Source organism: Haemaphysalis longicornis, unplaced genomic scaffold (genome assembly GCF_048455015.1).
Source record: "Haemaphysalis longicornis isolate Haplotype H1 unplaced genomic scaffold, Haemaphysalis longicornis Haplotype H1 scaffold_1, whole genome shotgun sequence".
NCBI lineage: Eukaryota > Metazoa > Arthropoda > Arachnida > Ixodida > Ixodidae > Haemaphysalis > Haemaphysalis longicornis.
In genome coordinates, this window is record NW_027526203.1 from 435936826 (window position 1) to 435952355 (window position 15530).

A 15530-nucleotide genomic window follows, 5' to 3' on the forward strand; every position below is an offset into this window, starting at 1 on the left:
AAGCGCGTTCGGGGTACGCCTCCTTACTGTCCCGAACGGATTGCGTGTTTTAAGCAGAAAACATTGTATGAACGACTAACTTACAAAAAATCTTGTGTTGTCCCTTCATGTTATATTTTTTCTAACTCTTGTAGCTCGAGTCTCGGGTGCCTGTTGTTCGGGCTACTATCCGTGCCACCAATCCTTAGGGGTGGATGATTGATCGATTAACCTACTGATTAATCCGATTAATGCATTGTTCGCGAAAAAATTCTTTAACCAGTTAATCGGTTGAACTCACGTGAAGCAAGCAGACCAGATATCAAATCCCTACAAACTTTTCGTAAGTATCTTTGAATGTTTGAGGGCATCGCCTTATAGCAAGAACCCGTTCTTATAATACCATGGTTACAGTCGCAACCTCATGTAATCGGAGACGGGAGGCGCGGACCTCGCTCTTTCAAGAAATAGCGACAGTTAAAGGTCCATTCGCGCCACGTCTGTACAACGCGAGGGTCTGTTTAGCACACACAAGCACGCACGCTCGCACGCTCGCACACACGCACACACAGGATATTGCTTTAAAAAGCGGGAATGGGACGATTTCAACGCCCCCATTTTTATTCCCTGATAGCAAGAAAAGAAACTTAGAACTCAAAATATGGTATTAGTTTTTATTCTTTCTTGAATCTACATCAACTGATAAACCAATCAATTAATCGACAATTGCCTGCCGATTAAGTAGATTAAAATTTTTAATCGATGCTCACCCCTACCATCCATCCATCTATCCATAAAACCGTCCGTCCGTCCGTCCGTCTGTCTAAACTATTTCCTTTGTTAGGTTTTAGCATCCAAAAGCGTTCATTTCTGGCCCATATATGAATATTAAAGCATCACATCTATTTCCCAACCCTTTAGCTAAAACGCGAAGGGAGAAAATCAAACTTGCAAAAAGTTGAGATCTTACAACTTGAAAGGAAACACGTCGACCCGAGCATGGGACCTTTTTTTTTTTTCGGGAACATTTTTTCCGTTTCCCCCACGTAACATGTGCGAGCAGTTCGCGCTTATCGCATTTGAGTTTCCTTTGAAGCACATAAGGTGCTGTGCCGCAACATGCGTGTTGAACGTGTGGCGAAGAGCGCTTTGCCCGAGCGGAGCAGAAATGAGAACTGGCGCGCATTGCCACGGGCCACGCTTTGCTGAGCAGAGCCGGGAGTCAAAACCACCGAGCCGAGGGGCTGGCGGAGGTATTACAGGGCGCCATTACGGGGTCCTTAACGAATTTCGATGGCGACAGTGCGTACTGTGAGTGGCATTTAGGAGAAGCCCGCCGCGCAGACGTGCGGGCCATTCTGCTGGACCGGGTGAATATCCTCTGATTGCTCGGGCCTCCCGGGGCCGCCGGCGCCTGGGCGGGGTGGTCGGCCGGGGGGCGCCCCTGCCAAAAGGCTGCTGTCCTCGCAACAGCGGCCACTTAGCTGCTGGGGCTCGTCTGCCGCCGCCGCCGCGCGCGCTCTTTCTCTCCCCGCCTGCCACCACATGCTGCCGATTCATGGCGCTTTGTTTCACCGGTTTCACTCGTAGACCGCTCTGGGTTCCACATTCGCGCTGCCAAAGAGCGTGCCGGTAGCCGTTTGTGGCCATTCGGAGCCAGTTCCTTGCGTGTCAAAGTTCGCCGCGTCCACTTTGCTCGAGGCGCTGATAGTGACCCCGAGTCCGGAGGAGGACTGATGGCAACCTGCTCTTTCTCTCTCTCTCTCTCGTGCTGTGCTGGACACGCTTCCTCGTTTTCATGGTTGCTGATGACAGGCAACGCGAACATCACCTGCAGTTGCAAGTCAGAAGGCTACTGATGGGCTCTACGTACTGTGGAGGAGTGGCTCCTTACCTAAAGCTGAAAATATGTGATAAAATCTTCGGCAACCAGCAGGCGGATGACCCTTTAAAAGGGTATCTAGTAGTTGAACACGCGCAGGAAGAATGCTTTGTGTGTGCGTGTGGGTTAAACTTGCTCTACGGTAAAAAGTTGGAAGAGAATGAGTTCTGACCTGCTTCGATGATGCGTGCCACGGAATCATTTACGTTCTCCACAGGTTCTTCACTCGGAATCATCGACAAACGCTCAATCCCTTAATGTACCGAATGCATTTGTGGGAATAAAGGTTCGCGTGGAACAGCTTGCGCTGACGACACTTCGCTAACCAATGGAACACCATTGTTGCCTTAAAACGGTTGCCGTCTCTAAGGTTTCAGAGCACATGACATCCCAGTTGTACTGGAGTCCTATAGAAGCCCGGGCTGCCGCACACGCTGCAAAACGAGATCCACGCCACTGCAAGTAATCTTCGCTATCATCGCGAGCAAGACGGCCTACACGACCTCGAGGTAGAAGAGGTTTCCGGCAGCGTTTGGCTCTGTTGCCGGGTCAGTCAGGCGAACAAAGCAGCAAGGACAACAGAGCCCTGTCAGCGTTTAATTAGTCATTATCCCCGGCGTCGCCAGGAAACAAGTGTCTTCTTGCCAGGAAACAACGCCGGTATTGGCTTTCCTGCAGCGTGCCTTCCCTTTATTGCGCCTCTTCTGGAGGCCCCGTTTCCTTCTCGTTCGCTTCTTTGGCGGCTGTTTTCTGGGTCGTTCTTCTTTCTGTCACGCTAGCCGGGGCAGCGCAGTTTCCAAGGGCCATCTGTCGCAATTAGGTGCGGAAGGTGCTACAGCTCTCCGCCTGCTCCCATCCGGCGGCGAGAAAGCTGCCTCGCCTTCTCTTTCCTTGCAAGCAGGCTCCCCTCCTTCAAACAGCCCCTCTCTCTCTCTCTCTCTCTCTCTCTCTCTCTCTCTCTCTCTCTCTCTCTCTCTCTCTCTCTCTCTCTCTCTCTCTCTCTCTCTCTCTCTCTCTCTCTCTCTCTCTCTCTCTCTCTCTCTCTCTCTCTCTCTCTCTCTCTCTCTCTCTCTCTCTCTCTCTCTCTCTCTCTCTCTCTCTCTCTCTCTCTCTCTCATACGCAAGGCAGCAGTTTCTTAACTGCTCGCAGAAGCTGTATGGTCTGCAACATTTCAAGAAGCATCGGGAACCATCTTCAGCGTGCCGGCGGCGTGCTCTTGGCAGCAGAAACGAGGCAGTGCGCCAGAACCCACTCAGCGATGCACGGCAAATAAATGCCTGGGCGCCGAGCGTTACTGCGTGTCTGACTCGCTCGACAACGGCAGCGAGTAATGTGCCCCGAGATTCTCGTGCTCCGCCGCCCGTTTTGTTTACGCTGCGTGCTAATTGCGCCTCTTTGTTTCTTTTTCAATCAATATTACTTTGCGCCCCCTTCGCGAAGCTTTTTGCGCAGGGCTCCGCGTTACTGCTGCCTCAAATCCCCGGCGCGACTGGAGGATCTTGTACGTTGCACGCAGATGTAAACATCAATCTTACTTACACCAAGCCCAACTTCGCGTGCATGAAATGTTTAAATTGGCGCCATTTCAGCTCTTGTGTGTCGATACTTTAGGGGACTGAGTGCTAGTCCATGCTGACATGGCCTTCTTTCTTTCCCTGCATCTATTTTGTGTGTAGACGGGACGGCACCATTTGCTGCTAACGAGCGAAAGACACGACGATAATTCAGCTATATATGCTTGGCGGCTACTTCGAGCTAGGCTTGTAAGACACTTGGACACTCACGTTTGCGAATAAAACCACGTTGTTGTTTCGTGGAATTGTGCAGAAAACTGTGGTTGATTCCTCTGTCATAGGAATTGGTAAAACACGAAAGCGAAATGTGCAGCGACATCTGCAGCCGAGCATGATTTGCGGGACGGCGGCTGCCTTGTGGGTGTGCTTGGAGAGCGACGTCCTGCTGGCGGGTCGCTTCGGAAAAGGTGTACTGGCCTCATTTCCGTGACGGATATGACGTCAGTGAAATCTTGGTTATCCCGGCATAAAACACTTTCGTGTTAAATTATAAAACCCGAAAACAAACCACCCGAAGTATAACGTACTCTTTAGTACTAAAGGTTGCTTCCCCGCAAGAAGATTCTGTGTGCAGGGGCGCACCCTTTACAGGCCGCTTGCTTCGTTGTACTGACGCCACTTCCGTGACGGATATGACGTATGTGAAATCCTCGTGTATCCGGGAATAAAACACTTTCGTGTTAAATGCTTTCACGACACTAGTCACGGCACTAGCTGTGGAGCAAGGTGAAGCACAACGAATGAATTTACGCGGGTGTTTTTTTATGCAGGTAATATAACTGCGCGGCGAGTTTGAATCACATTATCCTACAAGGCGAAAAAAAAAGGGGGGGGGGAGGATTAAGGGTCAATCGGTAAGAATTATCAAGGAAGGCGATTACTTATATTCCGTGTATTCATACGCGCACACACTAAATCACTACGCACGCGCGCACACACTTTCAAAACCGACGTTAGGCGCATAATATGACGTGTAACGCCAACTGCGGGCCGCATATTTGTAACTTTAAGCCAGGTTCAGATTTTTTAAAAGGGGAATTTGTTGTGGTTATCTGCCACCATTTGCACAACATAAGCATGGGTCCTAAAACCGCCGATTCGGAAGTTAATATCTGATTCTTTTCTAATTGACCATCAGAAAGTTGCGCATTCCAGAGCAAAAAAAAAAGTACTCCAGGCCCTAAAACATTACGGCGAAAACGGCATGTGTGTCAAAACTTCCTGTTTGGTTCCAACATTTCTGGCCTAAGGGGTGTGTTTTAATGGGTCACAGCTCTCTCTATAAGCAAACTTGTTTGAGGCAGGCTCATCCCCCTCATCTATTTAGGAGAGGGCGCACGAAATAGTCGGAACCGGGGAAGCAAGGCGATTAGCTGGAAAGAAAAATAGACAGGGAAAGAGGAAAGGCGAAAAGGAAGTTCCGACACTGTTGGCACTCCACAGGAACCGTTTCAGTCGTCTTTCTGCAATCAAAACGAGAGGCTGGAAGCCGATGACATTGATGAAACGGAACACGGTGTCAGTGGCCAACATTCCTGCAGGGGCAATTCGACTTGATGACGTCACAGCTTCCATGCCAGACCATCCCCATTGCTCACGCCCTACGCTGTGCACAGTGCCAAACTGCTGGAGCGGCTCCACAACGAGGAGGTTCTCAACATTCCAAGGTATCCAAAGAAATTTACTTTGCACCTCTTGCTTGTCGGAATCAAGCACGAGACATTGCTTCCATTCACCCAGCACTGTCATAGTGATTTCAGCTTCTGAAACGAAAGTGTGGTTGCGAAAGTCAATGCTCATACTTGGCCCATCTGATACGCACCAAGTGACGCCACGTTTTCAAAATTTATCACCTTTTTCAGCGCTACAAAAAAAAAAAAATCCCGGGCCATCTTCACTAACGTAAAATCTGGGGAGGTGCGAATAATGCAGTGTAAAATTGTATTCTTGGTGCACTGGCGTTTTTGCCTACGGAGATGAAACCGTTGGGGGCAGGGGTATGGAGCTTTGCTGTAAAATTGTGTGTCTTTGGAGCACGAATCGCGTTGGAAAACGAGGGTCCCGGTATTTTAGTACCGTGATTTCATGAGACGACAACGACGACAGGAGACGCTGACAGCCCAAGCCCCTCAGGGGCTTCGCCCCTAAAAGTCCCTGGATTTGTAAGAGCGTCCAAGGAGATGAGCATGCAAAAACAGGGTAAGTAAAAAATGGGTAAGTAAAAAAAAGTGGAACGCTTTCAAGCACCCTCACACTGCTACACTCATTGAAGGGTGGCTACCCTAGACACCTGGGACAGGTGCACTTTAGTAGAGTCTAATCCAGGCTGTAGCGAGGCATCGTCGCTCGGGGGAAATTGGCCGCTACTCGCTGAATAGCGCGATCTCTATAAAGTACTCTGAAGCGAGCCTGGCAAACAGCTCAAGATCGCAACCATGACTGAAGGAACGACAACGCGCCACCCAGCTATCCCCTTTCTATAATCCCTCCCGAGCCCCCTTATTGAATAAAGACAATCAGTCAATCTACTGTAGACAGGGGTACGCGTAGTAAGCATTAATTTTGGCCCGTGTCCTTCGCCCGTCGTCTCTACGCATAGCGTCCTCGACGTGCAGCATTGTGTGGACGTGCGCCACTCTATCTTCCCTCAATGTCAGCGCGGTGCCGGCGAGAACACTTGGCCGGCGTATACACCGCCCGATAACAGGCGGTCGCTGCTTAGTCGCTGCTTAGATGTTGACGCCAGTCAGGCCTTGCTCGGTTTTCGGCCGTCACGGCACTGGTCGCTAGGGCGCGCCTGGCAGCTAGGGCGAAACGATTCCTGGACCAAGAAGTCCTCCCTGTGGCGAGCGGCCATAACACCTTCTGATCTGCTCAATAAAAGTTTTGATCAGCAGCAGCAGCATCATTTAATTTCGTCTGCACGGGCTAAGTCCCGCCGCTTCTCTTCATTACCGTAATAAGCAGGACGAAGGGTTTTTCGAATCGCTACTGTCCTGCTAGTTCCCGTTAGAAGAGGGAGTTTTCTACCTTCCCATTCTGTTACTCGATTGATCCACTTGTTGTCAGTCTTTAGGAGTTAGTGCAGCCACAGCCCTCTAGTTCTCACGTGTCCGCTTCTCGATGTCAGCGGTTGCGACAGTGCAGTCTTTCTCTCCACAGTGGCTTGATAATGATCGAGTGTCGATCCTTGAACCGCTGTAGCTACCCAGAACCACCACGATAGCGAAAAATAAAAATAAACCTGCATTAACGCGGCGTGCGCCGTAGGCTTTGAGTTGCTGAGAGTGGGCGCCCAACATTTGGTTTATCGAATGTCCGCTTCGCTACGAGGAATTTATTTTTCATTGATATAGTCTCGCGTGTTTGAGATGGAGCTGCTTCGGGTTCATATATTTGGATTCAGCTGTGTATTTTCGTATGAATCGGTGTGGATGAACTTGCAGGCAAAGGTTGAACAAGGCAACGGTTGAACAAGGTAACGGTAGTGATTTCGGCGCGCGTTAAAGATGCCCAGGCGGTCAAAATTAATACGGAGCCCTCCACTACGCGGCGCGCCTCACAGCCCAGGTGTAGCTTCGATCGGCGCGTTAAGCCCCCCAAATTTGTTTTTTTTTTTTAATTTTGAAGGAAACGGGTTAATTGGTACACTATGCAAAGCATGAGAACGGCGCTTTCACAACACGGTACGGAATAAAGGAAGCGTGGGAAACGGTGCTGACTGCCAACTGCACATTTTGTGGCAAACTTTCCGCAATATATATGGAAAATGGTGACAGCAAGGCACTGCACCGCGGCGCTCGTCAAGGAAATTAATTCCTTTTTGTGTGTCTTGCACGTGCACATGGTCGCTGGCCACCGCAGTTGTGCCCCATTGCACCAAGAGGGGAAAATTATTGCAACCATAAATTAAACAAAAAATAGCGTGAAACCGTTTGCAATGTGGACGGTACAGTTATATTACTTCATCAAAAGTATACACGCGGCCAGTATTTGTGTATACCAGAAACTACACTTAACGTGCAAGCGCTCGCTCCAATTCACGAACCTAACGCTAACATTTATCCGCGCTGAATATGCAAACAGCCTATACGTCACCTCAGAATACGATGTACTGAGCAAGTATCTTATTTCTGCATAATCATAGTGGGCTGCGCCTTAGGCGCCTGTTACACTGCCTTGCTTCTGACACCCGGAAAAGTTGAAAAGAGTTCCTGTCGCTTCCGCTGTCATGACCCAGACCAAGATCGCCATGCGTTCGTCGGTCTGAAGGAAGAGCTGCAATGAGCTCGCTTTAGCACGAACGTTGCGGCTGCCAGCTGGTCTCGTCTGTCGATACAGACACTCGCACGCATTTTGTAGAACATGTACAACGCACGCAACGAATCGACGGAGTTTCCAGAACAGCTGGCTGACTCTGAGCGTAAACAAAAAGAACTAGGTTGGCAACCTTGGGCAACGCCTTGGATCATAGAACGCTTTCTTTGACTTCGCCCATGAACCAGTCGCGACGTTCAAATTTGAAGCGCGTTGCTCGACGCCCAATCAACAACTTGGAAGAAAAACAAACGGTCCCTCCGTACGGGCCTGCCCGCCGAAACCCTCTTTCCCTCGCCACCCTTACCTGCACGTTGAGGTCGTGCCCCAATACGACCGAAGAAAACAGGCCTGAGCGGACCACGAACACAATATACGAGCTTAGCTCATTCCAAAGATCTCCACGCCGGTATAATGATCACGCCAGTAAGTTTGCGCGATCTTCAAACCATGAAGCCAGATAAGGAAAACAGATGCGAAAGTGCCGGCTGACTGGCCACTTTCTCGCACTTCCCTTGTGACGTCACGAGGACGATAACCTGTGCGATAGGCTGCCGTAGACGAAGCTACAGCCAGTAACAATAACAATAACAATACTTTATTTCAACCCAGGAGGGCTGGGGTGTGCTGGAAAGGCCAAAGGCTCATACCGAGGGGCCCAGCACACCGACTTTTACAGTGCAAGAAAAGGAGGGAGGGAGAGGGGGATGAAAAGGATGTAGAGAGAGAGAGGAGTGGATTCCGTCGTTCAGTAGACCGTTCTCAGGCGGCGTATTGCTTGGCGGCAGGGGCTTTTCACTTCATCCGCGTCAGTGGCAGGTTGGCTCCTGAGAGCACTTGGGAGGGAGCGCCACAAGCTCACCACGCGCGTAACGGAGGAGTTCTGGTGGCGCACTGTGCGGGCAAGGATGGGGGCCAAGTCGTTGGTCCTGGTGCGACGAATATACCCTGCCAGTGGGTGGGGGGCACCGAGAGGGCCAACGACTGCCAGAAGCAGCCGGAGTGATGCAGCGTCGTACCTCTGCGCAATGGACTGCCAACCGACGGCGCGAAGCAGCTCCGGTGTTCGGTAGTCACGGCAAGGCGTAACTCTGCGCAATGGACTGCCAACCGACGGCGCGAAGCAGCTCCGGTGTTCGGTAGTCACGGCAAGGCGTAACTCTGCGCAATGGACTGCCAACCGACGGCGCGAAGCAGCTCCGGTGTTCGGTAGTCACGGCAAGGGCGGTCGGGGGTGGGGGGAGGATTTCTTGAGGATGGCAAATGCTGCACGCCTCTGTACGCTCGCGAGACGTGCAACACGGGAGGCCTGATGCGGCAACCACACAGGGGCACAGTACTCCAACTGGGGAAGCACAAGCGCTGTGAATAGCGTTCGCAGGGCGACCGGTCGGGCGCCGAACGTAGCGCGCTGGGCGAATGCGAAGAGACGACGCGCACGGGCAATGGTGGCGTCCGTGTGTACGCTGAAGGAGAATCTGTTGTCGATGGTGACACCTAGAAGCTATATCTTTGTAGCCTGCGTGAGTGGCGTGTCAAGTATCTTCAGGACAGGGAGGTCTAAGTTGGCTGGGCGGCATGCTGTTCAAACCATAGAGGTGCATTTTGAGAGACTTAGCAGGAGCCGATTACGATTGGACCAGGAAACAATTTTGTTCAAGTCATTCTGCAAGGAAAGAAGAGATTGGGATGTTCGGATCGGTTGGATGAGGGTGACATCGTCAGCGTACAGTAGGGGCATGGACTCAAGGTTGTAGGTTATGTCGTTGATGAAGATTTTGAAAAACACTGGCCCAAGGACGGAGCCCTTCGGGACACCCGAGCGAACTGGTGTGCGCTCTGAGCGACAGCATGAAAAAGACCCTGAAACTGGCGGTGGGCAATGAAGTCCGTGAGCCAACGAAGAAGGTTGCCGTGTATGCCAAAGAGAACAAGTTTTTCTGCAAGAAGGGCATGGTTTACCCTGTCGAAGGCTTGACGAAAGTCGATCTGCAGGATATGACAGGGTACCTTGCTATCCATGTGGTCGCTCAGGATATGGACTGCAAGAGCAAGCGCTGAGGCACAAGAGCGGCCGGGTCGGAAGCCAAATTGGTATTGGGAGAGGAGGGAACTTTGCTCCAGGTAGGGAATTTTGCTCCAGGTATTCGGTGAGTTCTTTTGAGACGAGACGTTCCATGGTGCGGCAAACAATGGAGGTAACGGAGATCGGCCGGTAGGACGAGGTTTGGTCGGTTGGTAAACTGACACCTTTCAGAAGAGGTGTGACAAACGATAGCTTCCAGTGTTCGGGGGAACATCCCATGATGAGGAAACGAGAAAACATTGATGAGAGGATGGGGGCAATTTGAGGGGCTGAAGCTTTCAGTACTGCAGGTGTGGTGCCGTCGGGTCCGGCTGCTTGGTAGGGGTTAAGACAGTTAAGAGCGCGCAGAGTTGCAGCAGGGTTAATGGCCGTGAAGTCGAATTGGGTATTGGGGTGGCTACCTTGTAAACCAGGTGGTGCAGTTGGTGGGGTAGGATCGGCAGTTCGAGTTAGAGCGAATTGGCTGCTGAAGAGGTTGGCGATGGATTGGGGATCGGTGATAACGGCATCTTGGGTGGGGAACTGCGGAGCCGGTTGGGACTTCTGTTGTGAGTTAACATAGGCCCAGAAAAGCTTGGGGTACTGCGAGGCTTTGGTGGCGATTGACTGCACGTAACGGGCATGTGACACATAGATGAGCCGTTTCAGTTCACGCTGAAGGTCTTTTGCTCTGCTCAAGTGGCTTGGATTCCCGGTAAACTTGGCCTTGTGAAAGAGTTTTTTTTTTCGGTGACAAAGTTTTACAATGTCACGGGTTATCCAGGGGTGACGCGAGGAAGAGGGACGTGTGGGTAGGCACTCTTTTTGGATGGCCAGTCAAGCCAGACTTCGTATATATCATTGGGCGACTCCTCAGAGAGAGCCATGGACCATGTGACAAGGTGCACGAGCTGCTGCAGATGTGGAACATCCATTTTGTGGAACAGCTGTACCGTCTTAACAAAACGGCCGTATTTAGGCAGATGTTGAAAGGTGTCAACCGCGAGTAAGGAGTGGTCTGATACTGGGAGACTCGGAGAAAGCTTTCAACTGTGCACTAGGGTGGCATTTGTGGCAAACGCCAGATCCAGAAATGCTCTCCGGCCAGATTTAGCAGTGTATGATGCCTCTTGAGCAAACTGAGCGAGACCAGCGCCATGGACAACTTCCAGGAGGTAGTCGTCGACGGCATCGGAAGGGGAGGGTGCTTCAACGTTGGACCAGTCGACATGAGCATTGAAGTCTCCGACAACATACACGTTGACGTAATGCTTTGAGGTGGCATTCGACAGGGCCACACTGAGCATGTCGTACGACTCCCTTCGTAGTGGTGGGGGGCAGTACACGCAGCATATGAGGGACGTTCCCTTGGCAAACGTCACCTCTACGAACACTGCCTCAAAGTACGGAGACTCAAGGTCAGCCCCATGGTTCAAGGTCAGTAAACATGGTTCTGCGATAGTAGGGATCCATAGTGTTTTTTAGTAAGTATACTAGAGAGGAAACTGCGCCTGGTGAGCCATATCGTCGTGGGGGTGTATGGGAAGACCCCCGCTTGTGGCTTGGGTTTGGCGTGACAATTGGATTCTTAAGCGGTTTTTGGGATTTGCTTTCTTCACTATGCATTATCACGCCTACGAACTACGAGGAAGCCGAAATCCTCCCTGTTCTGGTAGCCGTCTTCGGGTAAACAGCAGGCAGTGCGTGATCGTACCTGACGTTGGTCATGCGGCAGTCAAAGGACGTATGACTGAGCGGGTAATATGCCGCCGCGAAATTTGTAGCTGACGAAAAAAAGAAACAAAACGTACTTCGGCGAAGACAAGATACGGCAGATACGGGCGCCTGTATCCGTCGTATCGTACATGTAATCGTCCACGGTCGGTCGGTGCACCGGTTCACCACGAAGGCGACGTTTTCGTAGGCACGCTCAAAAAACTTTACAAACTCTTCAAACAACTTATTATCTGAAATAATGATAAAATAATAAAATAAAAGTCTCTAATGAGTCCCCCCCCCCCAAATGTTAACATTGTTCGTAACTACCACGTTGGCCTCAGAATAGCAGGCACAATCGTTCCGGCAAAAAAATACGCTTTACTTCCTTTAGATTTAAAACAGCCTGTTTTATTTTCCACTTACATAATTGCACACTATTCTTCGCGTTTTTGAGGCACTTCGTTTAAATTTGCGTTCACTAAAACGTTTCATTCCAAGTCAATGATGAAACAGGCGAGCGCATGATCTAATGGCCGCCCATGACGACACAGACGGCCTTTCATGTGAGCCGCATAGACGCTATAGCGCCACATTCCTCTCCAGTGTGTGTTGTGGCAAACTCTATGGTAGGGATCCCTGTGGTTCGGTTCGATCGCACCGCTTGAAAGCTAACTGTGGCTCTTCGATTTCCAGCGGGGGACTTCCCACCAGATTACTTATCGGAGAGACCGCGCCGGGGCCAGACGAATGACGCCACTGCTGACATGGTGTAACGGTAAATTTGGAAGGTCCTCAGTATTGGTTATCTTGTTTTCGTTAAAACTTCCTTCAAGGCCCGAATTGAGTTTGAACCTGTTATCACCAGACTAGCTCTTTTCCCTTTCCGTGCCGAAAGCTGCACGTCTTACACGTGGTCAGGGGCGCGCAGTTGAAAAAGTGTTAAATTTCCCACAAAGAGAAACCGGTTTCTTTGCGTATTCGTTTTTTGCTAGCGAATCTGGCACGACATGCGCTGGGTCGGCTAGTCCTTTCTCAATTTTCGTTCTCGTCCTCTTAACTCGTCGTAAGAGTTTCATACGCATGCACGGCACTCCGCCGGTAACATGTGAGCGGAACTTTGTACCTTGCCTGCATTGCTCCTTTCATTTTCCCCCGTTATGAATCATGATCATTATCTTATCGAGCTTTCTCGGCCGCGCGCGTATGCCGTGCTCGGCGGTCCAGGCCGCGAGGCCGGCTCGAGTAGCCCTATCGCGGCCGGCCTCTCACTGAGATAGGGCGGCCCGTTGTCGGAGAGCCGCGCCGAACTTGAGAGATAAGCCTTTTTCTCTTCCCGGACCGCGTTCCCTTTGCACGACACCGTGGGCGGCAAAGATCAAGGGCCGCGCATGAGGCAACACAAAGAGGGTCCGTGCGTGCCGACGCCGAGGCGGGCCCTTTTCGGTGCCGCGCGCCGACCGCCGGAGCTCTGGCTGAAACGGTCCAGTTGTCGGCTGCCGAGGGGCGGCACGCTGCATCGACAGAGTAGCGCCGCGCTCTGCAGGGGAACGTCGCCATACGTTAGGAAGTCGGCATGACAGCATGCGGATTCACGGTGAACGGAAACGTCGGTTCCTGAACACCGTACGGCCACTCTACCGTTGCGACCCGCGAGCACTTCGCCAACATCACGCTACGAAGAAACCGCACAGAAAAAATCGCCCCTGAAAAGTAATGAAAATAAATTTCCAATTTATTGTGGAAAAGTCGCGCAAATGCTGTTTTAATCATTGGTTACTACCAAAAATTAGTAAAGGCTTTCCGTGACGGTTGTTTGAGAAAAATCGTAGAAGCAGCGATGTAATAATAACGGCAGTTTCGCGGCTTCTGGAACAGTTGCAGAAGCGACGGCATTGTGCCATTAGTTTCAGTACTGCCTTTGCAGATTACTGATAGTAATGAGTTTTAATAAAATCAGAAGTTTCACAGTCGGATAAACATCTTTAAACCTACGATTGCTCATAGCCGATGATAATAAATCGAAAAGAAAATTCCTCGGAGCGCTTAAGCCTGCTTACGTGCTTTGAATGCAAAAACCGAGTTGTAGATTTAAGTGCCGCGAGGACCGTTTTCGAAGCACGCACTATATGGAACCACAAAGGCGCGCGCGCTTGTCTTGTGTTTTATTTCGTTCTTATTTATTCATGTTTACAGTACTTCGCAATACGTGTTACACGTGGAGCCGGAGTAGGAGAGTGGTTAAGTAAGGGGTATATAATTATTCCCAATTGATAAATTTTGAAGTTTAAAATTCTGGTTAATATATCCTTACAACTGCGCAAGTGAACTAAAACGAGCATAGCTCTTCTGGCATTTGCTTCCCACAATTTTGTAGATATAATGTTTCTCTTGACGGCAACAATATATTTATTCCTGTCTTCCTCAAACCGTGCGCAACCCAATATCAGTATAGATTCGCGCGGCCTGCATACGTTGTGATCGCGAACCTAAAAAAAAAAAAAAAACAAGAAAAAAAACAAACACGTGCTCCAAGTGGGCAATTTTGGATTTTTTCTGGACAATTATCACACGTGCATTATTCATGAATAGATTACAGAATGACGTTATCTGCTGAGGCGTGGTGGAAGCCTAATTATCACGGCTCTGGCATCTCCCGTGCCTGGAGGCGAAAAGCGAAAACGCCCGTGTGTCGAGATTTCGGCGCACATTAAGGATCCCCGGGTGGTCAAAAATTAATCCGGAGCCCTCCACTACGGAGCGCCTCATAGTCCAGGTAGCTTCGGCGGGTTAAACCCACGGTTAAACCCCGCAATCATCTCCCGTGTCAGCGCAGCACCGTAAACACCTGCAGAGCACACAAAAAGAGCAACGAAAAATCGAAATTTATAGTTTGTAGTCCTTCAATGACGTGCCGATATAGTATCAGCTGACTTCACACAATCGCTCGTGCGTAAGTGATGTTCGCGAATCGTATACGCGCCCGGTATATCGTTTCCGTGGCACCCGATCCCGAACACTGCCAGCCCCCTCCGTACACAGTTCCAGCCTTTTTTTTCACGTTCTTCTCTTCTCATTTTATTATGCGCACGAGTTTTTTTTTTTCTTCTTCTTCTTCTTCCAACGCGTATATACAGCACAAACGGCCTTCGTTGGAGCTTTTCGAAAAACTTGTTTGCGAGCGGACAAACGCGGGCCATCGACGGCGCCCAGCTATTTTAGCTCTCGGGTCGTAAACTCCGAGTTCCCGGCTGAGCCGAGTGAACCCGAGCTTCGGCGCAGATAAAAGAGGGATACAGGCCGTGCTGGCGCGGGGAGGGTTTGATTTAGTCGGCTTCTGTTTTATAGCTCGATCAGGAGAGCCGCGCAAAAGAAAGCGCCGTTTCCGTTCTCTTCATTCCGGGCCCCCCAGAGTCTCTTTGCTCCTCCGTTGCTCTTTTCCTTCTCTCCCAAGGCGCACCGCCGCGGCACCGGAGAGGATGCTGCCTAGCGTTGCACGGGCGCTTCGTGCGCTCCCTAGGCGCATTTTTTTCTCCCTCCCGTTTCGCCGAGTTCTTCTTCGCTTATTTTCCACTTTAACGGCCTCCCCAGGAGCTCCCCAAAGAAGGTCTTCCGTACCATGGCGGGTGCAGGTCTGCGGGCAGAGTTGCTCCTCGGGGAGCGCATGAAGGACGGCGGGAGACTCGAACGTGAGCATATCCCCGCCGTGCCCATAGCGTGTCGTGCCCGCACGTCGTGGTTCCTGCGGGCGCTCGCCGGTGCCCAAAGGGGTGCTCGAGCCCCGGCCGGAGGTAATGGCCGTGGTGCGCGCAATTTCCTCCGGGGAGCACTTCTCGCCCCGCTCGCCTGCCTCACATCGGATGGCCACCGTCACGGGCTCAAACGCCACGCAGCTTCTTCCGACGTTTGCGTCCCACGCCGTGCGCCGTTGCCGGCGTAAGGAGCTTCATCTCTGCCCCTCCACTCCGCGGGGAGAATGCAGTGGCTGCCCCTTCA

The 15530-nt window shown here is 51.1% G+C and overlaps 1 protein-coding gene across 1 annotated transcript in view; it reads left to right on the forward strand.

The window, feature by feature from the left end:
* Nucleotides 1-15530, forward strand: part of LOC144155787 (frizzled-2-like) — a 44602-nt gene that overhangs the window by 21515 nt on the left and 7557 nt on the right. The gene's annotated exons all lie outside the window — the stretch shown is intronic.